Source organism: Dasypus novemcinctus, chromosome X, assembly GCF_030445035.2.
Source record: "Dasypus novemcinctus isolate mDasNov1 chromosome X, mDasNov1.1.hap2, whole genome shotgun sequence".
NCBI lineage: Eukaryota > Metazoa > Chordata > Mammalia > Cingulata > Dasypodidae > Dasypus > Dasypus novemcinctus.
Window position 1 is genome coordinate 21,085,265 of NC_080704.1, and position 27,607 is coordinate 21,112,871.

A 27,607-nucleotide genomic window follows, 5' to 3' on the forward strand; every position below is an offset into this window, starting at 1 on the left:
TTCTGGAGGCTCTCTTTTTGCCTACTACTTTGTTCTCTTTTTCTCTTTCCTCTCTTCCTCAGATTCTACTTAGCTACATCTTTTTCCTAATTCCTAAAAATATTCTGAATAGCCTGGCACATAAGAGGGATAAAAAGAAACGGGTGGATTTTCTCCTTTCTCCCTAAGTGTGTAAATTGACACTAAATAGGAACTATGGTTAGGTTAAAGATTGCAGATGTGAACAGTGAGGATGCCATGATAGATGTGCAATGAGTGTTTATTAAACTTAGACTCTCAGTGCTTATAAGTGATTACTGAGATTTTAGGCCTTCTTCATTTTACAGAGAGTAAACCAAAGCCCAGAGAGGTAAAAGTGACTTTGCAAATTTCAGATGAGAAAGACTTTTCTAATAATTAAAACTGTCTGAAACTGGAATGAACTTGTTCCTTGTGGTACTATGCCTCATATTACTTTGTTCAAACTGAGGTTGGAGAAGATTAGTATGTTGCATTTAAGAAATGAACTAGGAAATTAATTATACTCTTTCAGACTCTAATATTCTAGAAGGTGAATACATAAAGTTGTGTAGACTCCAAATAGAGCGTTGTGGTAGTTTGAAATTATTTTTTGTGAATCTGAAAAAGATTATATTTATAAACTAATGTATTCCTCTGGATGTGATGCCCTTTAATTGTATTAAATTCAGTGAGGGACCTCTGATTAAGTTTACCTGATAAAATCAATTTAGGGCTTCTGATTGGGCTACATCAGTAAGGCGTAACTCAGGTTGAGTCCCCACCCCCTTGATGGGCCAGTAAAAACTGACACTCACTCAAGAAGACACAGGGAGAGCTCTGTCGTTTATTATCCTGGGGCTCCGGGGAGAGATGAGCCATTTGCCCGATAACTTGCAGCAGACCTTGGAAAGAGAACAGAATAACAGACTGATTTGGAAAGCCTGGAAAGAAATGAACCCTGTGCCAGGAGACAGAGGAAGCCCTGAGAAACAAGCCCTATGCCAGCCTTCAGCTGAGAGAGAGGAAGCCTAGAGGGGAATGCTGAACCCTCATAGAGATAAGCATCCATCTTGCTTCAACACGTGGCAACTGACTTTGGTGAGAAGGCAACCTTGAGTTGGGCTCTTTAGGGCTTTGTAACTAAGTTTTTACCCCAAATAAATACCCTTTTTAAAAGCCAACAGATTTCTGGTACTTTGCATTGGCACCCCTTTGGCAGACTAAAACAAGCATAGAGATGGATATTTCCAAATGTTGTGGGATAGAGAAAAGAAAAGTGTAGTCTACTTGAGGGATGGGAACTTAGGGTTGCATTCTATTAAGCTAGGTAAAGCAGTTGTATTTTCTATTCTCAAGATTGAATTCATATGTTACCTCTTCAAGGAAGGCTTCCCTGATTTTTTTCCCCATTTTTTATTAGGGAAGTTGTGAGCTTACAAAACAATCGTGTGTAATGTGCAGAATTCCCGTATATCGCCCCTCCACTAAAGCCTTACATTGTTGTGGAACATTTGTTACAGATTGTTACAGACTGAGAGAACATGATCAGATTATTAGCACGAACTATAGACCATAGCATACACTTGGCTATTATGTTCCATATATCCCCTATTATTAACACTTGGTATTAGTATTGTACATTTGTTATACTTTATGAGAGAACACTCTCATATTTGTACTCTTAACCACAGTCCATCTTCCACCACATGATTCAGTGTGCTGTACAGTCCCATGCCTTGTACATTCTATCCAAAGTGTGTACTCAGTGGCTCACTTTCATCACAGAGTTCTGCCATCATTGCCCCAGTAAACCTCTGAACGTTTTCCTTAGTCCAAAACAAAAAAATCCCATACCCCCCATTATTGACCCTTAGCATTGATATAATACCTTCTTTGACATTGAGGGAAGAATATTACCATATTACTGTAAACTGTAGTCCATAAGTTACATTAATTGTATTTTCGCATGCATCACTATATTCTTACCACCTTATAATAGTGATGTACATTTGTTCTAGTTCATAGAACATTCTTGTGTTTATATTATTAACCACAATCCTCATCCACCTCTGGGTTTGCTATGTTATTCAGTCCCTAGATTATTCTCTAGCTTTCTTTCAATTGACATTTCCTTCCCTAGACTACCCTTTCAGCCACAATCTCATTTATAGACCAGCTGTGTTATACTCACTATAATGTGTTACCATCAACTCAATCCATTTCCACACTTTTATAGTCAAGCTAATTAAAGATTCTACATACATTAGGCATCAGCACTCCTCAGTCTTCATCCTATCTCCTAGTATTCTATAGTCTAAGTTTTAGCTCCATGTGTTTATTCTTTGTATTTAGTTCATATTTCGTGAGAACATACAATATTTGTCCTTTTGTGTCTGACTTATTTCACTTAGCATAATGTCCTCAGAGTTTATCCATGTTATCATAGGTGTCCCAATTTCATTTTTCCTTATAGCAGTGTAGTATTCCATCATATGTATATACTTCATTTTGTTTATCCATTCATTGGTTGATGGATACTTGGGTTGTTTTCATCTTTCGGCAATTGTGAATAATGCCACTAGGAACATCAGTTTGCAAGTGCCTGTTCACATGACTGTTTTCAGTTCTTCTGGATATATTCCTAATAGAGGGGTTGTGGGATCATACGGCAGTTCTGCATTTAGCTTCCTGAGGAACTGAAAAACTGTCTCCCTTCTACATTCCCACCAACAGTGAAGAAGTATTCCTATTTCTTCACATATTCTCTAGCACTTGTTGTTTTCTGTTTGTTTGTTTTTATAAATAATGGCCGTTCCTTGTGTGAGATGATACCTCATTGTAGTTTTGATTTGCATTTTCCTAATAGCTAGTATAGTGAACATTTTTTTCATGTGCATTTTTGCCATTTGTATTTCTTCTTGGGAGAATTGTCTATTTAAGTCTTTTATCCATTTTTAATTGAACTGCTTGCTCTTTTATTGTTGAGTTGTATGATCTCATATAGCATGGAAATCAAACTCTTACCGGATATGTGGTTTCCAAATATTTTCTCCTATTGAGTGGGCTGCCTTTTCACCTTCTTCACAAAGTCCTTTGAAGCACAAAAGTGTTTAAGTTTGAGGAGGTCCCATTTGTCCAATTTTTTTTCTTTCATTGCTTGTGCTTTCAGTATAAGATTTAAGACCCCCCCCCCAGGTCTTGACAATATTTCCCTACATTTTCTTCTAGGAGTTTTATGGTTCTCACTTTTATATCTAGTTCTTTGACCCATTTTGAGTTATTTTTTATATAAGGTTTGAAGTAGGGGTCCTCTTTCTTTGTTTTGGATATGGATATCCCGTTCTCCCAGCACCATTTGTTGAAGAGACTGTTCTGACCCAGCTGGGTGAGTTTGACAGGCTTGTCAAAAATCACTTGACAATAGATGTGAGGGTCTGTTTCTGAACCATCAGTTCAGTTCCATTGATCTATATATCTCTTCTCTGTATCTCTGCCTCTTCGAATCTGCTGTATGCCTCCAGTATATTTTTAATTTCATTTATTGTGTCTTTAATTCCCATAACATCTATTTTTCTATATATGCCTTCAAATTCTTCTTTGTGCTCACCCAGTGTCTTTTTTTTTTAAAACCAGAAATAGGATCTTTTAAAAAAAAAATCAATTTATTCCCCCTTCCCCCTCCCCCTCCCCCTGCCTTGCTATTTTTTGCTGTCTGTGTCCATTTGCTGTGTCATCTTCTGTATCTATTTCCCTTTTTGTCTTCTCTTCTCATTTTTTCTCCTCTGGGATTCACCAGGATTCAATCCTGTGAACCTCTGATGTGGATCCCAGGGATTAAACCTGGGTCCTCCCATATGGTAGGCAGGAGCCCTATCACTTGAGCCACATCTGCTTACCCCAGTGTCTTCTTGATGTCCTTAATCTCCTTAGCCATCTCATTGAATTTATTAAGGAGATTTGTTTGAAAATCTGTGATTAGTTGTCTCGATTCTTTTATGTCATCTGGAGGCTTAGTTTGTTCCTTTGACTGGGCCATATACTTTCTGTTTGCCTGTGCTGTCTTGTTATGTGTTATAATTTTTTGTTGGTCTTGTTATCTGATTTATTAGATATATTTATTCTTGGCCCCTTTTCTTTCTTTAGTCTAGGGCTTTCTGTTTGGCTTTGTGCTAAACCCCTCTCTGGTTCAATTTAATTTGGAACTTTACAGTGGCTCATGTTTAGCCAATATGAATTTTTTTCAGCTCATTTTCATCTGTTTCTTGCCCTTTCTTCCTTGCTGGTTGCAGAATAGGAGCTGAGGATGTGGTTGGTACTGTAAATCTTAGCGGCTGGAGGTGTCTACATAGCCTCAGGAACTGATGAAGCTTATTCCACCTTTCTCCCCTGCTGGGGTAGGGATGGGGCCAGAGCCATGTGCAGTATTAAAAGCTGTGTAGACCAAGACCATCTGTTGTTGCCTGGAGAGACTTATGAAGCTCCATTCCCCTTTCTTCCCTGCCAGGGTCAGGGATGGAGCCACATGTGTAGGCAGCAAACTAAGCTGTGTGAGTCAAAAGTGACCTCAGTTGCTCAGGTAGATTGATGAAGCACCAGCCTCCCTCCTCCCCTCCCTGGGACAGAAATGGAGCCTCTGGAGTGCCCAACAATCTAGTCTGTGCAGGCCAAAAGTGACTGCAGTTGCCTGGAGGGGTGAGGGAGCACTGTCCCTCCTCTTGCTCTGTCATGGGCGAGGATGGAGCCAGAGATGTGTCCAATAATCTATTTCATATAAGCTGAGAGTTCCTGCAGTTGCCCAGAGAGGCTGAGGGAACACTTTCTCTTCTGCCCTGTCGGGGGCTGGGGTAGACCCACAGGAGTGCCCAACATTCTAATCCATGCAGGCGGAATACCTGCAATTGACCCAAGAGGTTGTTCTGATATTAAGATGATGATGATGCTAAGTCATGTTTTCCTAAGTGACCTTTAGAAATTCAAATACTACTTAATTCTGTTATGGGACAGTAGAGGAAATGGGATTCAGGCAAGGGAAAGCAAGAAAAGAACACCTCTTGATGAGTAGGTTGACTTAATTTTAAAGCCTAAAAGTTGAGATGAATTGCAGCAAAACTTTGATATTATGTAATATATTTGAAGAGACATTTATTAAAGTCACCATAAGTTAATTCAGGGGTTGAAGGACAAATATTACATGACCTCATTGATGTGAATTAGGCAAATTGAGCAGACTCACAGAGCTAGAGTCTGGAAGACAGGTTTATAGGAGACAGACAGGGAGAAGAAGGTTGTGAAGTGTGGTCACGGGACCGACCCCTCGTCCCAAGCGGGACCAACCCCTCGTCCAAAGCTAGACCGACCCCTCGTCCGCAGCCAGACCCCACCTCTACCGACCGAGCAAGCCGCCGCAGTGAAGCAATGCCCATATGGACAAAATCTATGATAAGGTGGAAGGGTGTAGTTGTGCAGTGGATAGACTTGACAGTGGTGCAGTGATGCTGTTGGGTTGGGTGGTGTTGGCTTGTGAGGGGTATAGGGTGGGAAGGGTGAGTTGGACTGTCCATGGAACTGGGGGGAGAGTTAGGGGAGGGAGCAGGTGAACTCTGGGAATTTGCAGGTATGTGGTTGAAACTACAATGTAGGGAAGGTTCTTTTGGAAAATATGGCATCGGAGGGTTACTGGTTTAGGTTGTTGAATGTGGGAGGGCATGTGGGACAGGGTGCACCTGGGGCAGATTTCTTCAGAGTGTGTGAATGTTCATCTTGTCATAGTGTGTTGTATCTGTGGGTGGAGACCCATATAATGAGCAGGAAGGTGCTGGAATCCCATCCTGGGGAGTACTCTGATCTCAGAAAGAGGGCCAGGAGTTTCTTAAGAGTATATGCAGTGCCTAATAGGGGAGGACAGGCCATTATGTCAAGCCTGCAGTGTTGTTGCAAGTAACTATGAATCTTGTTCTTCAAGGACTGAAACTTGGTGGTTCCCGTGGGTCCCAAGGGGAGGGAGAGGGAGGAATAGAATAGATGGAACATGGGGTATTTTGGGGGCAATGGAATTGTTTTACATGATCTTGCAATGATGGATACAGGCCATGTTAAATTTCATAAAAATGTATAGTTTCATTTAAATCAGGGATTTAGAACTCCCCCCCCCGCCCTTTTTTTTTTTTTCCATTTGAAGACTTCAGGTAGTGGAAATAAAATTACAATTGAGAGCTAAGAGTTCTTTGTGAGAGAGCTGGCTTTAGAAAGGTTCAGGTCTGTACTTTTTGGGCAAAGGCTATACTACCACCACCCCTCACAAACGGATCCCCTAATAGACTATCCAGAGCTATACAGACATGTCCAACTCATAATGGTAAACTGAGAGTTCAGGTTTTTCAATTTAATTTATTAATTTTGGAAATTCAGAATTCTTTGTCAATCTGCAGTATATTGGGAAATGCCTTAATTAATGAAATTTCATGTAATTCGCAGTAAATGCTACATTTGTTGCTACTATTATATTACTAGCTAACATTTTTAGTGAATACGTCCTATGCCTTGAGGACTGCCAGATATTTAATGTGCTGTATTTTCTTTGATTCACATGACAACCCTACAAGGTAGGCACACTTATCCCCATTTTACAAATGGAAACCAAAGCTTCAGCACACTGCTTAGCCCAACATTAAATTAGTATGTGGGAGAGCTGTAACTCAGAAGTGCTCTGGACCATATCTTGTTTTATTTTTGCTTTTTTAAATTGCAGTCTCCTTGAGGGAAAGAATCTTTCCTTTTAACATATTAAATTTCTACTATTTATCAGTCAGATGCTAAAACTTATTTTGAACTTAATTGAATGCTTTTATTGATTAATAGCCCTGATGAATTTGCTTCTGTTTTTCACTGTTATTTGTTTGACCAAAGTAATATCACTTACCCTTCTAAAGTTAGCACAGACAGCTGAGAAAGTGCAAGATCTGTAGCTTGATTTTCTTCAGTTCATTTTATATTTTGAATAGGATACAAATATCTATATAAATGAAATAATTTTCTTTTAATCCATTTGGAAAATATCCCAGATTTCCTCTCCATTCCTCGCAGAGTAGCTAGCTAGCCAGCAGTAAGTTGCTGCTATCTAGTCATTATTATTATTTATTTTCTACCTTTAAGATAAGTGACCATCCCAGGAATAGCTTAACCACCAGATGTTTGTACACTTACTCTGGTTTTGCTGTTTTTCCGAAATACTGCTGAAAGGTCATCACTCCATTCTTTCTTCTCTGCCAAGACTATTTTACGTAAACTGCTCTTGAAACTTGCCTTGCTAAATGATTTGGAACCATACAGAAAATAGGGTAGACTATATATGTTTTGTATTGGTCCCTTATGAATTGGCATTTAATGATTGAGGATTTTGGCACTCATGTTCAGTTTGAGAGTTTCCAAATGTTTAGAATTGAAATTGTGGGACTTGAATGCTAGACAGTACCTCAGAGATCACCCAGCACAGAAGCCTTATTTTTTAACTGAGGAAATGGAAGTTGTCAAGGTCAACCATAAATCTCATAAATCTGATACTTTGGTTTGGTGAAGAGAAACCTGATTTTTAGAATCTTTCTCTTATTATGTCCGGTCTACAGCTACAAAAGGCCAGGAGTCTTGGTAAGAAGATCAATTTGTAAAAACATTAACACTGTTTAAACTGGAAGCAGCCTTTGAATGTTCTGTATTATTGACAGTGTTTGAAATCGCTTCGTGTCTTCAGGATCAATAACCTATACCATTTACTTTTTATACTTTTCAACTAGTAGATTTTCAAACTTTTAAAAAACAATAAAACTTTTTTTCAAATATAATGTCATATAGAACCATGATGTATAAAACAGATACAAGTTGTTGTTACAACCCAACTCCTGAAGGGCATGAGTTGGTATGGCCATGAGACCAAAGAACACACTTGGCATTTAGTTAGGCATAAGCTTTATTGGGACTTACGGACAGGAGAGAATCTCTGATGGTGGCGATTCAGAGAATAAAGATAGTGCTTTGCAAAGAGGTGAGAAAATGAAGGGTGATATATAAGGGATTTCAGAACAAGGATATTCCATAGGGTATGAGAACAGAGTTCCAGCTAGGGTCACATGAAGCGTGTACATGGGGTGTGGTGATGTTTTCACTATGCTCATAGGAAGGATGTTACCAAGGATGTTTACTGCTTTGGGAAGATCATAGTTTACGATAACATCTATACATTCTCTTCCCACTGGGGAGGGTTGTAGACCTTTAACTTATGTCTAGGTCACGCAGGCAGCTATGTGCTGAAGACTACAGTTGAATTTAATTATGGAGTTTTAAGAATAATTTTGATTTATTGGACAATGAGTCATTGAGAACAGTGAGGTTTTTTTTTTTTTTTAACAAAAATGAAATACAAAATTGTTGGGTTATGGATGATGATTGCAGTGTTTTATCAGTTTCAGCATCCATGAAATTTGAATAAAATAAGCGTGGGCTTCCTGAAGCACTTCGTTATAATGGTTGAAAAACCAACTGCTACTTTGGGTCATAGAGTGTTGTATTGATATGGATCTTCTCCTGGTTCAGACTTCTCATTTTATGGTAGAGTCCTTGAAGCCTGGAAAGGTAGTGGTATCCCTGAGAGCACACATAGCCAGCTGATGACAAAAGTCCATTGCTCCCTGGTACTTTTTTCTAGTGACTATTGTGGCATGATCACAGATTATATAGTTAGACTGTCTCATTGGTGTGTGTATTCTTTTCTTAATTAAATGGTAAACTCTATTGTAGATATCATACCTTCTTTGCCTTCTTTAATCCCTGTAGGGACTTTTATTGCCGAACCCTCCATAGTAGGTAGTAAATGCCTGGTTCATACATGTGGATTATGTGACTGAAAGATGCTATCTCTCTGTGGTAAACTCTGAGCAGTATTATTAGAAGTTATTGATGAGTAAATAATGTAATTGTGACTGGCCATCATCTTCAGCTCAGTGATGTTTTCGGTAGGTTACTGTGTTTTCAGCTTACTTGAGAGGCAGAAGATCAGGCTGGAGAAGCTGTGAGTAAAACTCCTTTGAGTTTCCTTAGATTTTGTAGATATAGAAATGATGAGAGATGATGTAGTATAGGGAGTTGCAGCTATGCTTTTAGGATAATACGCTCCCTGAGCATTTCTTGCTCCATATTTGTGGCTGCTGCTGTGAGACAGGCCCTTGGTCCCAGGGTGTGTGTTCAGGGACAGGGCTGCAGAAGCCCTTCCAGCACTCTTGACCATGTACATTCTTGGGGGTGCAAGATATGTGCAGCCCTTGCTCTTTTACTCTCCTGTCCTCTAACCTAGTATGATATTCCCACTTCTCAAACTGGTATAATTTTCTTTTCAAAAGGTAAATCTATTAGTCTGTGTAAGAGTCTGCACAGTGATAACTAATATATTTTTTATCATGTATTTTTGAGAATTTTCAACACAATTGGTTTTTCTTTATTATTGGTTAATATGTGTTGGGAGAAAGGATTTTGGAGTAAATATATTATCAATTTATACTTTTTTTTTCTAACTTAAAACACTTTAGACTTCTCACCATTAGCAAAATATGATGTATTTGTATCAAATGTTTGTTTTTATAAGTTTCTTAGGAAGGGTCTTAGATAATTCTTTCAAGGGGAATTCCTAGGATAAGCCAATAATTAGGAAAAAATTAAGTGATCTTTAAATTAAACCAAAATAATGAATTTGCTCCTAGTTGTATAATACTTTTTAAAAAGCAAAAATTTTAAATGTGATCTCATAATAATTTTTAAGCCTTGAATGCAGATAAGAAAAAAAGATTCCGACCTGAGGTTAGTAAAATTTGGTTATCTGAATAGAAGTGGGGAGAAGCAGATATTAGAGCTGCCATTTTTCCATTCTCTAGAGGACCTTGTGTTGTGGCATATTCTTTGCTCAAATGGCGGAACTCACCAGAGGGAGAATAGAGAGGAGGCATTGTACATGGGACCAAGGGCCTCCCTCTATTTTAAAAATCTGTTTTAAACATACTCTGTCATAGAAACATTCTGTATATCAGGGGTTTGTAATACAATTTTAAATACAATTTAGTATTTGGTAATCTGTATTTCTCTTTTTTTTTTAAAGTCTTCCAACAATTTATTAAAAAGAATGTAGACATTTAAAAAAAATCCCCACTGTCAAGAACACAAATTAAGGTTTTTCAGCTCTGGTATAAGCTGAATCAAAAAAGAAATAAAACTTCCAATAGTGTATTAAACATTTTTTTCACTCATTTGCCACACTGTCAATGCAAATACAAATTTGGTCTAATATACAGATTCTCAAGCAACAATGTACATGCTAAGAGATGTAAAAGCCTAAGGGTTGAACAATACCAAATGTACAGGCCTCAAAAGCTAGCTTAGATTAGGGCATTCACTAGTTTTAGCTAAGATACATCTGGAACACTGACAGGTGAAAAATTACGTACAATAATGTAAAGTAAATTTTTTGAAAAATAAAACTTTAATGGAACTATCCTGAATGATACACCAGAGGAATAGCAGATTAAGAATTTAAGGTGTTAGCCAATTTGTTTTAGCCACTTTGAGTCCATGTTTTGAAATCTAAAATTTAGTAATCTTTCTCTATGCTGAGAGCTTCCTATCATGTCAGTATCTATGTTTTGAAGAAAGGAGACTTAGGTGAAATGTTTTTATTTATTACAACTGCTGTATCAATCTCTTATCAATCTCTCTTGAGATCTAGGATCTCAACAGCTTCATGGAAGTCTGAGAAATGTTCCTGTATAAGATTATTGTCTTAGCTGACTTAAAATTGTCCCGTGCGATGGTACATGTCAACCCTTAGAGAAGCCTTTTAAAAAACAAACAGCTTGAAAAAGGGGTTTAAAGGGGGCAAATATAGCATCTGCCTTTAGACCTATCAACTCAGGAATTCTTTCAATCATGAAGTCTTGTAGAGAAGTGTTCTTTTCTTTTTTCCCGTCAAAATCCCAATGATGACAGTATTCCTTACTCCAGATCTGGCATTTTTCATCATCACTGTCTTGTGAATCATCATCTCCTCCATCTACTTCTGGCATATCTACATCCTCATCATCACCCATGTTGTCCATGATCTCAGAGAAACAGTCAAAATTAGACATGTCTTCATCTGAATCATCTTCCCAGTCTTTCCTATTAAAGTCCCCACTAAGCCAATTAAGCTTTGCCCTTTTTTTGTTAACCTTGGCCACGACTGGCCAGATTCTCCGTTTCATAAACAGCATAAGAATGCTGCTTGGAATCATTTGGGTCAATAAAATGAAAAAGACCAATTTCATTTAAATGTTTAAAATTATCACTTCTTCCTAGACATCTGAATGTAAGTTTGGATTTCTCAAAATTTACATTAACACCTTTACTGTCTTCAACTCTAAATTCAATAAAGACAGTCCCTTCGTTCGTACCACTTTGCAGAAGCAGGCTGCATTGTAAACAGGACTGGTGGCAGTCAAGTGGGTAGGCAGGCCTCTCAGGTGGCAGCTGTTGGGGAGTCAGCTCCTTTCTGGTGGTGACTCCAGTGTTTCTCCCCAGTCATGGCCTCTTTATGCTTTCCTCAAGCAATGGCTGCGGCCATGGTGGGCTTGGCCTGTGTCTTTCTCTCCTAGAGTATTGCTTCTCAAAATGGGAACCATGAGTCCTTGGAGTAAATGGGAGAATTCACTGTTTGTTTATTTATTTTTGTGCTTTGTTTTGATATAATTATCTTAAATATTTCTTTCACCACTTATAAGGACAAAACTACTCTTTTGCAAGGTATTTCATAGAACTAATTTCATAGGACATAGTTTATTAGTATGAATTTCTTAATCTAATGTTGCTCATGGTTGTTTCAGAGATCTGAGAAAGAATTGTTTCTTTTGGAGGGGTCTATATATAACTCAAACTTGTGAAATTCTGTAGAGTGTGTTTTAGTTTGCTAAAGGCTGCTGGGAACAACATACCAGAATTGGGTTGGCTTTTATAATGGGAATTTATTAGGTTAAAAGCATATAGTCCATCGCTATATACCATTCCCTAGTAAGGGACCATGACATTATATTGGGCTTCAAATTTCAGGGAGTTCTGGACCACAGAGTGTTTCAACAATGGCAATGGAGGGATACTGGTATGGGATACCAATGACAGGTGATATATGGCTGACAGGGAGCTGTACAGAACATATGTCCAGGGGGCATGGTAATGATTGGATATACTCATAATGGCAACAATTAAAAACCACAGCAGGGGGGGTACTGGGTTCCTGGCCAGTGGTGCTCTGCCGCGGTCCCTAGGGGAGCAGCGACAGTCTCCCAGGTACAGCGGCGGGGACCTGGAGGGAGTGAGGGTTCAACAGTGAGCCCCTGATGCTAATGACTATGCTTGTGAGCTGATAAACCTAAAATAAGAACAAGGCCTAGAGCAACATTGTGCCTGGGAATTTCCTCCTGTCAGCCTTCATGTTACTCAAATGTGGCCAGTCTCGAAGCCAAACTCAGCATGTAAATGCAATGCCTTCCCTCCAGCGTGGGACATGACACCCGGGGACGAGCCTCCCTGGCAACGAGGGACCACTATCAAATACCAACTGATGATGCAACTGGAAAAGGACCTTATACGGAAGGTTCAATGCGGATCAGCAGAATATCCATGTCTACATAAAATAACATGACTTTAAAATGCTGTTTGACCTAAAGTAAGGGGGAAATGGAAAGGAGAAATGAGTTTATATGGCTACGAGTTTCTAAAAAAGAGTCTGGAGGCTGGCAGAAGGATTGCCCTCATGCACAACTGAGCAGAGTCAGAGAGACAGATAAAGCAGATACAACCCCCAGATATTGGTTCCTTTGAAGGCTAAAGAGACCCATGAGAGTTATGGCCATGGCCGATGGGGTTAACTACCAGGGCAGATGGCCCCTCTTTGGAAATGGTGTTTATGTGTGATGAATCTGGACTCAGATGGGATCTCCCTTCATAAGACTTTCATGCTAATGTGCTGGAGGTGCAGTTGACGTTGGGATTTAAGATATATTTAGGGGATTTGAATCTCTGGACTGACAATGTGATAGCCAGGTCCTGAGCCTCAACAGACTCCAGCACCTACAATCTGATTTATTGGACTTACCACACTCAGCTAAGATGGAGTTGAAGAAGGACAATCACCACACCATGGAGCCTAGAGTGATTACAACTGAAAATGGGAGGATTGCATCCAGCATCCATGTGGAATCTGAGCCTCCTCTTGACATAGAGGTGCAATGGACACAACCAATCCAATGTCCACATAGAAGAGGTGGCATTGGATTGGGAAAAGTGGACATGGTGGCTGATGGGTATGGGGAAAGGCAGGAAGAGATGAGAGGTGGAGGTGTCTTTGGGACATGGAGCTGCCCTGGATGGTGCTTCAGAGGCAATCACCGGACATTGTAAATCCTCACAGGGCCCACTGGATGGAATGGAGGAGAGTATGGGCCATGATGTGGACCATTGACTATGAGGTGCAGAGGTGCCCAAAGATGTACTTACCAAATCCAATGGATGTGTCATGATGATGGGAACGAGTGTTGTTGGGGGGGGAGAGGGGGGGTGGGGGAGCGGGGTTGAATGGGACCTCACATATATATTTTTGATGTAATATTATTACAAAGTCAATAAAAAAAAAATATTTAACATTGTTATGTTGCTGAAGATTCAGGAAAAAATAACTGCTATATACCGCTGTTGGCAGGCTAAATTGGTAAAAATATTTCCAGAAGGTAATTTCTGATATGTTTAAAAATATGGTCTTTCCCAGTAAATCCACTTAAAAATTTATTCTACAAGTCTGCAAAGATTCATGTAAAATATTAATTTTGGTTTGTTTATGTATTGACATTTGGAAAATATGTAAATATTTATTAATTGATACAACTAAAGATTCAAATGGAGTATTCAAAAAAAAAAAAAAAAAAGCATATAGTTCTGTGGCTGTGAAAATGTCCAAATCAAAGCATCATCAGATACACTGTCTCACCAAAGGCTGGCTGCTGGTGATCCTGGACTCCTTCCACCTGGCAAGGCACATGGAGGCATCTGCTTATCTGTGTCTCTGTCTTCTCCTCTAGGCTTACTTTCTAGAACCCCAAGCTCAGCTGTGGGCAGTCAGGTATATGGCTCATCTCTCCTCTCTCCTGGAGCTTCTTGGGGGACCTCTTTCTGAGCCTCTGTGCTCTGCTGAGGTTTCTCTGTCTCTGCCGCCTTTTCTGTGTGTGTCTGGTTTCAGTTCTCCATTTATAAAGGACTCTAGCAAGAGGACCAAGGGCCATGCTGGGTCATGCCTCACTGAAGTAATCCAATCAAAGCCCCCCCCCCCAGCTGAATCCAATCCAGGCAAAGTGTCCCATACCCACAGGAATGGATTAGCTTCAAGAATGTGACTTTTCTGGCATCCACAAATAGCTTCAAACTGTCACAAAGTATGTATATATTTCACTTTTGCCTCTAGCTTAAAATAATTGAAGAAAGGTAAGGAATCCCTAGGTAATAATGAATGACAGGATAAATATACTTTTTTTTTGTAATACGCTTCACTACCACCATCTTTCTCCTGGCACTATACTTTCTTCCCAGTGGGTCTCCCCACTTCTGCTTATGGGGATCTTTGTCTTCTGAATTTTTAGCATATATTGATCCACCATAGGTGGATTGTGTGGTTTGTCTTATTTAAAAATTTTAAACCGTATTTTTGAATGGGCAGAGGTTTAACATAGTTCAAAATTCAAAAGGTACAAATGGGGGTAGACAGAGAAAAGTTATCTTCCTACACCTTGCCCCCTAGGCACACAATTTCCTACTCTGGAGGCAACCAACATTATGGTTTTGTGTGTGTGTGTGTGTGTGTGTGTAACCTTCCAGAGGTCTTTTGTACCTCTTTAAGCAAAGGTATACATATATTTATACGTATGTACCCCTCCCCACACTAAACACACTCCTTTCTGTTCCCTTTTTTATATAACTTACAATATATATACAGTTCTTACCTTGCTATTTTATTTTATAAAGTATGTTAGTGATATTCCCTATCCATGTATTGAATTTTCTCATTTTCCTGTACGGATATGTAAAATATAACTGTATAGATGTACTATAATTCATTTAACCAGGCCCCCGTTGATGCATAGTGTATTTAGGCTGTTTCTATTTTTACTTTTATAAACAATGCTGTGGTGAATATTGTGTGCATACCATTTTGTGTGTGTTTCTTAGGATAAATTCCTAGAAATGCAGTTGCTCTGTCACAAAATATCTTGTGTTTTTAGTTTTAAAAGATAGTCAAATTGGCCTCTGAAGAAATTGTATCAATATATATTCCCACCAGCAGCTGTGTATGAGCATGCCTAATTCCCTGATGCTCTCATCAGTAGGGTATGTTACTTTTGAACCTGGGACCTCGTACATGGGAGGCAGGCGCTCAACCACTTTAAGATTTATTTCTTTCTGCCCTCCCCCATTGTTTTTTTGGTGTGCATGTGCTCGCTTCCTGCTTTCTGTGTCCATTCACTGTATGTGCTTCTGTGTCTGCTTGTCTTCTCTTTAGGCGGCACTGGGAATCAATCTTGGGGCCTTCTGGAGTGGGAGAGAGGTGCTCGGTCTCTTGTGCCACCTCAGCTCACTGGTCTGCTGCATCTCTTATCGTCTTTCCTCTGTGTCTCTTTTTTGTTGCATCATCTTGCTGTGCCAGCTCTCTGCACGGGCCAGCACTCCTGCGCTGGCTAGCTTGCTGAGTATGCAGCTTCCCTTTACCAGGAGGCTTCAGGAATCGAGCCCTGGACCTCGTATATGGTAGGCGGTAGGCCAATTGCTTGAGCCACATCTGCTTCCCTCAATGTAGTGTTTTAAAAAAAATTATTGAAGTATATCACTCATACATAAACAATAAGTGTATAATAATATTTGTGAACCTACAAAACAAACATGTATAACATCATACAGGACTCCCATAACTCACCCTACCACCAATAACTTGCATTGTTGTTAAACCTTTTTAACTAATGATTAAAAAGCATTGTCAAAATATTACTACTAACCAAAGTATTTTTCCCCAACCCTATTGTTATTATCTTTATATCATTTATATATGAACATACATAAACAATTAAGTGTATAGTAGAAGTTGTGAACTTACAAAGCAAACATGCATAATATCATACAGGGGTCCCATGTATCAACCCACCACCACCACCTTGCATTGTTGTGAGACGTTTGTTACAAATTACAAAAGAATATTGTCAAAATCTTACTGCTAATCATAGTCCTTATCTTACGTTTGGTGTGTTTTTCCCCCAGCCCACCCTATTATTATTTTTAAAATATATTTTATGACAGAAGTTGTAAACTTATAAAACAATCATGTACATGTGCACAACTGCAAAAAAAAAAACCCCTCCATCAGGACACCACACTGTGGTGGACACATTAGCTACAGATAATGTAATATCATCTGATTGTTACCATGTCCATAGTGTACATTTGACTCACATTTTCCATACTGCCTCATTATCAGCACAGTATATCTTTCGCACAGATGCAAGAATTTTATATTATTACTGCTAATCACAGTCCATAGGTCACTCTACCTGTACTTTCCCCATGCTTCTCCACATTCCCAGCACCCTGCAGTAGTGATGTACATTTGACTAGCTCACAAAGGACACTCTTGCATCTGTACCGTCAACCACAATTCTCATCCACCTCTTGGTTTACTGTGCTATTTAGTTCCTAGGTTATTCTCTAGCATTCTGTCAGTTTACATTTCATACGTAGACTACCATTTTGTGCCACATCCCCATTTGTAAACTAGCTGTTACTCACTATGTGTTAACTTCCACTCTATACTTTTCCACATTTTTACAGTAAAGCTAATTAAAACTTCTCCATACATTAAACAATTCAGTAGTCCATCTCAGTCCTCCTCTTATCTCCTTTAAGAATCCAACACCTACCACCAGGTCTTGAAGATATTTTCCTACAATTTCTTCTCTAACTTTTATGGTTCTTTTATTTTTAGTTTTTTGAGTTAATTTTTGGATAAGGTATGAGATAGGGGTCCTCTATCCTTCTTTTGGCTATGGATATCCAGTTCTTTCAGCACCATTTGTTGAATGGACTGTTCTGCCCGAGCTGTGTGGGTTTGACAGGCTAGTCAAAAATCTCTTGACCCTAGATGTGAGGGTCTGTTTCTGAACCATCAATCTGGTTCCATTGGTCTATTTGTCTGTCTTTATGCTAGTCCCATGCTGTTTTTACCACTATGGCTAGGTAATATGATTTAAAGTCTGGAGATGAGGGTTTCCTTTTCCTCTTTTGATATTTCTGGCTATTCAGGAACCCTTACCCTTCCAAATAAATTTGATGATCATGTTTTCAAATTTTTTTTAAATGCTGGTGGAATTTTTATTGGGATTGTATTGAATCTGCATATCAGTTTGAGTAGAATTGACATCTTAATGATATTTAGTCTTCTAATCCATGAGCATGGAATATTCTTCCAGTTATTAAGGCCTTTTTTGATTTCTTTAACATTGAGTTACACTTTTATGAATACAAGTGCTTTACATTATTGGTTAAGTTTATTCTTGTCTATTTGAGTTTTATCTGTCTTATTTTATTTTCACCACTCTTTTGACACTTTAAGTTACTTTTATTGATATAATCTTCATTTCTAGACTCTCTTCCAGGCCCCTCTCTCCTGTCTTTTCTTTTCAGGCTCTAGCACACCCTTTTGTATTTCCTGAAAATCTGGTCTCTTGCTTAGAAATTCTCTCAGTTTCTGTTTATCTGTGAATATTCTAATTTCACCCTCATTTTTGAAAGACAGTCTTGCTGGATATAAGATTCTTGGCTAGAAGTTTTTCTCTTGTAGTATCTTAAATATATCAGACCACTGTTTTCTTGCCTCCATGGTTTCTGGTGAAAAATCAGCCCTTAATCTTATTGGATATCCCTTATATGTTATGCTTTGCTTTTTTCTTGCTGCTCTCAGAATTCTCTCTTTATCTTTGGCATTTGACATTCTGATCAGTATGTGTCTTGGAGTTGGTCTGTTTGGATTTTTTCAGATGGGAGTACATTGTGCTTCTTGGACGTGGATATCTATGTCCTTCAGTAAGTGGGGAATTTTCTACCATTGTCTCTTCAAATATTCCTTCTGCCCTTTTTCCCTTCTCTTCACCTTCTGGGACGCCCATGACATGTATGTTTGCACACCTTTTGCTGTCATTTAGTTCCCTGAGACCTTGTTCAACTTTTTCCATGCCTTTCGTCTTCTGTTCTTCTGTATGTTCACTTTCAAAGATCATTTCTTCAAGTTCACCAATTCTTCTGTCTCCTCAAATCTGCTCTTATATGATTCCAGTGTTTTTAAAATTTCATTTATTTTGCACCTTTCATTCCTATAAGATCTGCTCTTTTTCTATGTATGTTTTCGAATTCTTTTTTGTGCTCATCCAGTGTCTTTTATTTTTAAAAAATATTTATTTATTTATTTCTCTCCCCCACCTCGTTGTCTACTTTCTGTGTCCATTCGCTGTGTGTTATTCTGTAACTGCTTCTCTCCTTATCAGCGCCACCGGTAACCTGTGTTTCTTTTTTTTGTTGCGTCATCTTGTTGTGTCAGCTCTCCGTATGTGTGGTGCCGTTCTTGGGCAGACTGCAATTTCTTTAGCCCTGGGCGGCTCTCCTTATGGGGCGCACTCCTTGCGCGTGGGGCTCCCCTACGTGGGGGACACCCCTGCGTCCCATGGCACTCCTTGTGCACATCAGCACTGCACATGTGCCAGCTCCACATGGGTTTCAAGGAGGTCTGGGGTTTGAACCGCGGACCTCCCATGTGGTTGGCGGACGCCCTATCCATTGGGCCAAGTCTGCCTCCCTCTAGCCATCTCATTGAATTGATGAAGGAGATTTATTTGAACATCCTATGATTAGTTGTTTCAACTCCTTTATGTCATCTGGGGCTTATCTTGTTCCTTTAACTGGGGCATAGCTTCCTGTTTCTTGGTGTGGGTTATAATGTGTTGTTGGTGTCTTGGCATCTGAATTACTAGAGTACTTATTCTGGGTGCAGATTTTCTCTTTAGTTTAGGGCTTCCTGTCCTTTCTCCCTTGCTGGTTGTGCAGTAGGAGCCAAGGTTTAATTGGTGGTATAAGCTGTGGAGGCTCAAGCTGCCCTCATTGCACCAGGGACCCATGAAGCTTATCCCAGTTTTCTTCTTTGCCAGGGGTAGGGAGAGAGTCACAGCTGTGTGATATAATCCAAGTAGTGCAGACCTAGACTGTAGTTGCTCAGAGAGACTGGTGAAGCTTCGTGCTCCTTTCTCTCCTGCCTGGGGTAGGGATGCAGCTGCACGTGTGGGCAGCAGTCTATGCAGTGCGGGTCCAAGATGACCACATTTGCCCTGGTAGACTTCCAGTTATTCAGTCTGTGCCAGCAAATGGTACCTATGGTTACCTGGATAGGCTGGTGCAGGGCCCACCAGCCTCCTCCCTGCCAGAGGTGGGGCTGAAGCCTAGGCTAGGGCTGCAGGCCAATCTGGGTGAAAGAAACCAGTTCCTACCATCACTGTGCCCTACACTACACGTTCAGAGAACCTTCTCTGGTAACGAACTATAGAAGTGATCCCTAAAAGTATAGTCTTCCTACCATCACTGTGATTTTCGGTCAGCCTGGCTTCCCCTCAGGCTGGGGGCGGAGTCAAAATGGGGTCCACCAGCCTCTTTCTGACTTCAACAGGTTCACACCCCAGCTGTTCCCAGGGTTATCTCCTAGCAAGCTGAGTCTACCAATCAGTAGCTGAAATCGGCAGCCAACTGTAGCCTCCTCCCCTGTTTCTGGGAAATGAAGTTTCCAATTTCCGGCCACAGAATAGCTCCTGGGATGGCTTGTGCCGCCAGAGTAGGACAATCACCAGCTTCCGCAGCTTGACCGATAATTTCCCGGCTCGGCTGGCGCAGGTCCCTGCAGCTTCCTCCCTGCTGGAGGTGGGAATGGGGCCTAGGCTAGAGCTGCAGTCTGATCTGGATGGAAGGAAGTCAGTCCCCACCAGCACTGTGATTTTCCGTCGATGCTGCTTCCCCTTGTGCCAGGTGTGGAGTTAAGTTGGCGGCTATCAGTCTCTTTTTAACTTGGACAGGCTCAAACTTTAGCTGTTGTCAGGATAATATTTTAGCCTGCTGAATTTACTCATCAGTTGCTGAAGTTGGTGTCCAACTGCCTCTTCCTCCCCCATTTTTTGGGAAGTGGAGCTTTCAATTCAAGCCGTGGAACAGCTCCCGAGGCGGCTTGTGCCTCCAGTGGAGGCCAGGTACCGGCCTCCTTGGTGTGGAATGCTCTACTTCAGGAGTCTTCTCTGTAGATGGGCAGTCTCCTCCTTCCATTTCTTCAAGGATGTGGCAGGATGCTCTTCTGGCCTCCTGGAGCACCCAAACAGGTCCTTCAGTTAGCTCCAGAGAGCTCTGGGTGTTTACTAACTGCCCTGTAGCAGGAGCTGACTCTAGGAGCTCCTTATTCCGCTGCCATCTTCCTCATTGTCTCTCCCCTCAATGCAGTTTTTTATTTTGTTAATTTCTGTCCCCTCCCACCCACCCCCCATTGTCTGTTCTTCTGTCCATTCGATATGTGTTCTTCTGTGTCCGCTTGTATTCTTGTCAGTGGCACCGGGAATCTGTGTCTCTTTTTGTTGTTTCATCTTGCTGTGTCAGCTCTCCGTGTGTGCGGTGCCACTCCTGGGCATGTTGCACTTTTTTTGCGCTAGGCGACTCTCCTTACGGGGCACACTCCTTGCGTGTGGGGCTCCCTACGTGGGGGATACCCCTGTGTGGCATGGCACTCCTTGCATGCATCAGCACTGTGTGTGGGCCAGCTCATCACTCGGGTCAGGAGGCCCTTAGTTTGAACCCTGGACCTCCCATGTTGTAGGCGAGCGCTCTATCTGTTTAACCAAATCTACTTCCTCAATGTAGTTTTTTTTTTAAGATTTATTTATTTCTCTCCCCTTCCCCCTCCCCCACTCCAGTTGCCTGCTCTCCGTGTCCATTCGTTGTGTGTTCTTCTGTGTCCACTTCTATTTTTGTCAGTGGCATCGGGAATCTGTGTCTCTTTTCATTGTGTTATCTTGCTGCATCAGCTCTCCTTGTGTGCGGCGCCACTCCTGGGCAAGCTGAACTTTCTTTTGCACTGGGCGACTCTCCTTATGGGGTGTACTCCTTGCACATGGAGCTCCCATATGTGGGGGACACCCCTGCATGGCTCGGCACTCCTTGCACACATGAGCACTGCGTGTGGGCCAGCTCCACATGGGTCAAGGTTTGAACTGTGGACCTCCCATATGGTAGGTGGGCGCTCTAACCATTGAGCCAAGTCCACTTCCCTCAGTGTAGTTTTGATCTTCAGTTTTCATTATATATAATATTGAGTAAGTTTCCATATGTTTAGGAGCCATTTATGTTTCATTTTCTGTGAACTCTCTGTTCATGTAATTTTGCCCATTAAAATATGTTTTTTTTTACTGCGGTAGCAAATATACATCATAAAATTTAACTTTTTAACTTCCTTCGAGGATACGGTTCATTGGTATTGATTACATTTACACTGTATGTTACTGTCATCACTAAACGTTATCAAAACTTTTTCATCATCCCATGCAAATTCTGTATCAAGCATTAATTCCCCGATCTCTACTCCACTCAACCCCTGCCCCTGGTAATCTGTAATCTACTTTCTGTCTCTATGAATTTGTGTATTAGAGTTATTTCATATAAGTGAGATCATATAACATCCATCCTTTTGTGTCTGGCTTATTTCATTCAACATGATTCTTCCAAGTTCATCCATATTGTGTCATATATAAGAATTTCATTCCTTTTGATAACTGAATAATATTCCATTGTATGAATAATACCACATTTGTTTATTCACTCATTTGTCGATGGGCACTTGGACTGCTTCCACCTTTTGGCTATTGTGTATAATGCTGCTGTGAACATTGGTGTGCAAATATCTGTTCCAGTCCCTGCTTTCAGTTCTTAGAAGTGGATTGCCAGGTCATAATGGTAGTTCCTTTCTTTTTTTGTGATTTTAAAAAAAGATTTATTTATTTATTTATTTCTCTCCCCTTACCCCCCCACCCCAGTTGTCTGTTTTCTGTGTCTATTTGCTGCGTCATCTTCTTTGTCTGCTTCTGTTGTTGTCAGCAGCACAGGAATCTGTTTCTTTTTTGTTGTTGTTGTTGCGTCACCTTGTTGTGTCAACTCCTGTAGCAGGAGCTGACTCTAGGAGCTCCTTATTCCGCTGCCATCTTCCTCATTGTCTTTCCCCTCAATGTAGTTTTTTATTTTGTTAATTTCTGTCCCCTCCCCCCCATTGTCTGCTCTCTCTGTCCATTCGATATGTGTTCTTCTGTGTCTGGCTTGTATTCTTGTCAGTGGCACCGGGAATCTGTGTCTCTTTTTGTTGTTTCATCTTGCTGTGTCAGCTCTCCGTGTGTGCGGCACCATTCCTGGGCAGGCTGCACTTTCTTTGGCGCTGGGCAGCTCTCCTTACGGGGCGCACTCCTTGCGCGTGGGGCTCCCCTATGCGGGGAACACCCCTGCATGGCAGGGCACTCCTTGCGCGCATCAGCACTGCACATGGGCCAGCTCCACACGGGTCAAGGAGGCCCGGGGTTTGAACCGCGGACCTCCCATGTGGTAGATGGACACCCTAACCACTGGGCCAAGTCTGCCACCATATGGTAGTTCTGTGTTTAACTTTCTGAGTAACTGCCAATATATTTTTCACAGTGGCTGCACCATTTTATATTCACACACACAAGGTATGCATGTTCATATTTCTCTACATCATAGAGAGCACTTATTTTATGTTTTTAAAATAATAGCCATTCTAGTGGGTGTCAAGTGACTGTGCATTTTTAAAATTGGGTTTCTGTGCTCTTACTGAGCAGTGGGAGCCTTTTATATATTAGTATTTTAACTGTGGTAGAAGCTACAGATTGCTTTCTTTAATGTTTTTATTTTATTTTTTTTAAAGTTACTTAGGTTACTTAAATGATACATAAAAAATGTAGGGAATTCCCATATTTCCCATTCCCTACCCCTCCCACACTTTACCACATTAATGACATCCTTCATTAGTGTGGTATATTTGTTATAATTGATGAACACATATTGGAGCATTGCCACTAAGTGTGGATTATTGTTTACATTATAGTTTAAACTCTCTCCTGCAGAATAGCAATAAGTCTATAGAAGAATAACAGTAAGTCTCCTCTGGTCCATCCTGAGAATTCTGGGATGGTCATACCCACTCTATCTCTAATGGAGAGGGGGCTTACCTCCTCCGGGGCAGATGGGTGGGACTATCTTGCTTGCAGTTGTAGATGCTCTCTGTTTCTTGGGGTGGTTATTGTCCATTGTCATCTTCTTGTTAGTTGTCCTGGGTGAGTCCAGTGAACTGGAGAGTAGGTGTTGCAACTCTGTTGAGATTCAGGACTCAACTGGCATATGGAAAGCCCAAAGATTTAAATCTCTTGGACATACACCTGTCAAATCTAGTACTAACTATAGTTTCAGATATAAGGGGTAGAAGAGCCATGTGTAGGGAAACCACAACTGAGTCCAACTCTATCACACTGGGGAGCATGAATTCCAAAGTAGGGCCCACTGACAGGGTACCAAACTCCTGAGCTGTCAGCCCTTCCTATAGTGTCTGGATGTCTCCAGAGCCCTCAGGAGCCCTGCTATTTCAGGCAATATTTACTGTGGCAGTCAATGAGATCCTGCTGAGACATGCATAAATGTAATATCAGGAATGACCTCCTGACTCACTTTGAAGTCTCTTAGCCATATAAAGTCATTTGTCTTTACCCTTTCCCCTTTTTGGTTAAGGTCTTTTCCCAGTAGCAGTTCTAGTTTGTGCTTGGTAGTAATTTCTTGGTGCCAAGGAGGCTCATCCCCTGGAGTCATGGTCCCCCGCGGGGGGCGGGGGGTTGGGAAGGTAGTGCATTTATATGCTGATTTTGGCTTAGAAAGAGGCCACATTTGAGCAGCAAGGAGGCTCTCAGGAGGTACTCCAATATTTTATTCCTGTTTTCTCTTTCCTTATGTGTTTTTTACCTTTTTCATTTTTATGGATATCTAAACCTCAACTTTACATGGCCAAAATGGAATCTGGATTTCTTCCCTTCCCCTAGCCTGCTCCTCTTCTTGTCTTCCTCATGTCAAGAAACAACAACCTTCATCTACTCATAGCCCAAGCCAAAAATCAAGATGTTATCCTTGATTCCTTTTCCCCCTCACTCTCTAGCTCTAATTCTTCTCCAGTGATACTTTCCCTCCAGACATATCCTGAATTTGTCCATTTGTTTCCATATTCACCTTTTTAATCAATCCTTTTATCCTTCACCTGGGTACCTGCAATGACTGCCTCGTTGTTCTACACCCAGACAGATCTCCCCTTCCAAGCACTGAGAACCATCTTTTCAAAATGTAAATCTGATTGTCATACAGTCCCCTCATCTACCTCCTCCCTGTGCCAGTGGCTCCTTATGCCTCATAAGGATAAAACTATTTAAAATATCTCATTCTGTTATTTCTCCAGCCTCATCTTGTACTAGCCCTACCCCCTTCCTTTTGAGTTTCTTGTGCCTGTCATGTTCTCTCCTGTCTTAGGGCTTTTGCATAAATAGTTCTTTCCCCCAGAGCATCTTCCTTCTCCATAAATTTATATCTAATTATCCTGCAGACCTTAGCTTACTCATTGCTTTCTCTGAAAGAGCCAACACACCCTATTAGGTAGAAAGCCCCTGTTATAAAGCCCTTCTAGCACCATTGGGTGCTTCTTCATAGCACTTATATTTGCAATTTAACACTTACTGTGTAATTCTTTGATAAAATCCATGAGTTAAATGATCTTGTCTTTTTCCTTTATTTTGTCCCCAGTGTCTATCACAGTGCCTGGTATATCTCAAGACATATTTATTGAATGATTATTTAGTAATTACAAGTTCTCAGATGTAGAATTTCAGAATGTACTCTTTATTCTTTATGAAAAATGTGACTACTTTTGCTCTTGGCCAGTTTTTCCTCTGTTACTTTGCGTAGATCACTAAAGTCTAGTAATTTCGTCTCCAAAATCTTAAAGCATTTCACTGATGAAATGTATCCAGGCCAGTGGTCTTGAATTCATATAAAGTTTGTAGATATTCTAGTTTAGTCTTCCGTTATTTCTGTTGTTTTTAGTCTAAAGGTTGTTTTTCTTGGTGTGAAGAATGTGTACTTTGACTACATTTTCTGTCCTGCATCAACCCAGCAAAATCCAGGGAGTTCCTGACTTCTGTAAGTTTATTTTAAATTCTGTTATTTGGAATTTGGAGATTTTATATTTTTTATATTTCCCCCATAAAACCATGTTATAAGTGATATTTACGCTTTCATAAGTGCCTTCAAAACCTTCTTAACTGATAGAATATTTTAAGCAGTACAATATTAGTATGAACCCTGGATTTCTCTAATCCCATTTTAGTTCTTTTTTTTTTTTTTCTTCAATATGAGCCCAGAGGTCCCCAGATCTGGGAAGGACTGTGAATTTAGTAAAGTTAACAGTGCTGGAAGAAGTATGAAGTAGCTGGGTAGGAGATACACTGTACTGGTACCATGTTTACATTGAGGAAGGATGCTAAAGGTCAAGGGTAGGGAGGCATGCTACATGTTTGGTAGCTTGAAATTTGCTAATAAACTGTGTGTGTTACTCATAGTTAAATATCTTATTTAATAATGAGAATTCAACTATAGAGAATGTATTGATAAATTGTACTTTACTATTGGGGAAAAAAGCAAAAATAAAGATCCGATTAATTATGGGTCAGGTGGTCTCGTATAGGAAGAACACTAAGAGGAGTGCATCATCTCCTTGTTTATGTTAACACTAAGAGGAGTGCATCATCTCCTTGTTTATGTTCAAAATGGAGAATTCTCTACAAGAGAATGTTAAACTATTCCTCACAAGGCTGTGCTTTCCTTAGAAATTATGTCCTTCCATACATGGACCATGAGTTCTAAGATGCTTCAGAACTCTTTGATCTCTCTTATTATAACAGACGTTTAGTCATATGCTAATTTATTCCTGTGTAATTTTCAGTGACAAAATGGTTCTGTCGTTTATATGTGTAAAAACAATGCCAGAAACAGAAACAAAACTCACGATTCAGCTGTTTTTTTTCTGTTTGGGAAGAAGGAAAGACATATTGCGATGAAGATTATAATTTGAACAACAAAGGAAACATTGAAGGCCCAGGCAGCTCTTAAATTCAGCTAATAATATATGAAATAAATTATAAGCCTTATGTTTCTGTCAGTTCCTGTAGGTACCTGCTTACTTGCTAGTACATAGATAAGATTGCCTAATTCTAGATGTGAAAGAGAAATCTACCTTAAAATGTTTTCAGTTTTTTTATTTACAAAGTTAATGGTTAGTAATAAACTCAAATGATTTTTGAAAGAGTCTTACAGTCTTAGCATTGGAAGGTAGTTGCAGGCTATCTAGTTTAGTACAAGATTCCTTTCTACCACAGCCAAAATGCTCACAGCGGCCCCTTCCTGACACCTGCCAGTCTCCTTCTTGTCTATTGTGCTTCAGATGTACAGGCCTTTTCTCTGTTCCTTGAATATATCAAGCTCTGTAAGACCCTTTTTACTGCCTTGAATGCCCTTCTCACATCCTTGTTCCCATTGCTTGTTTCCTTACATTAAATAGATTCCTCCCAGGTATTACCTTCTTAGACAGGCTTTTCCCAGACTACACTATCTAAAAGATCCCTCCTCCCAACTGCCATAACTCTCTTATAAGACTGTTTTATTTCGCTTATGATTCTTGTCACTGTCTGAACTGTTCACGTTTATTTGTTTATTGTCTCTCTTCCCTTAGTAAGCTCCAAGGGAATAGGATCCATGCCTTTTTTGTTCACCACTGTATCTGAAGCATCTCCATAAGTGGATGGCATGTTGTAGATATTTGACGAGTATTTATATAATGAACAAATAAATATTGATGATTGATTGTTGTCCCATCACTACTAAGCAGAAATGTGTCTCCTTTTAACTTTATCACTTATATTAGTTCTTCCCCCTGAAATAACTGAGATCATCTGTTATATTCCCTCTTTTTTAAAGAGTTTTCAGACATATGGACATAAGTCATCTCTCATTGAGGCCAAACTCACCCAGTTTCTTCACCAGCTTTTCATCGGCATGGTTTTCAGAGTGGTCACCATCCAGATTACATCACTGGGAGTTTTGGGTTTTGTTCTTGGGGTACCCAGCACTAGACATAGTACATTATATAGAATTTGAGCTTAGGGAGGAAAGAGAGAGAGTACAATTAAACATTTTTGTGTAATGTAATATTGAAATGTTTTATCATTGATAAAAATTATCTTTTACCTCCATGGAAAGGACCAAGGAACAATTTTTATATGATATTTCTATCAGAATTATTCTGAGTTCTTAAAAACTTATTTTATTTTGAAATAAAATATCA

At 40.1% G+C, this 27,607-nt stretch overlaps 1 protein-coding gene and 1 pseudogene across 1 annotated transcript in view; one reads left to right on the plus strand and one right to left on the minus strand.

Annotated features, from left to right (window-relative positions):
• Window positions 1–27,607, plus strand: part of CDKL5 (cyclin dependent kinase like 5) — a 309,028-nt gene that overhangs the window by 56,221 nt on the left and 225,200 nt on the right. The window lies entirely within an intron of this gene.
• Window positions 19,621–19,712, minus strand: LOC131277324 (small nucleolar RNA U3; annotated as a pseudogene).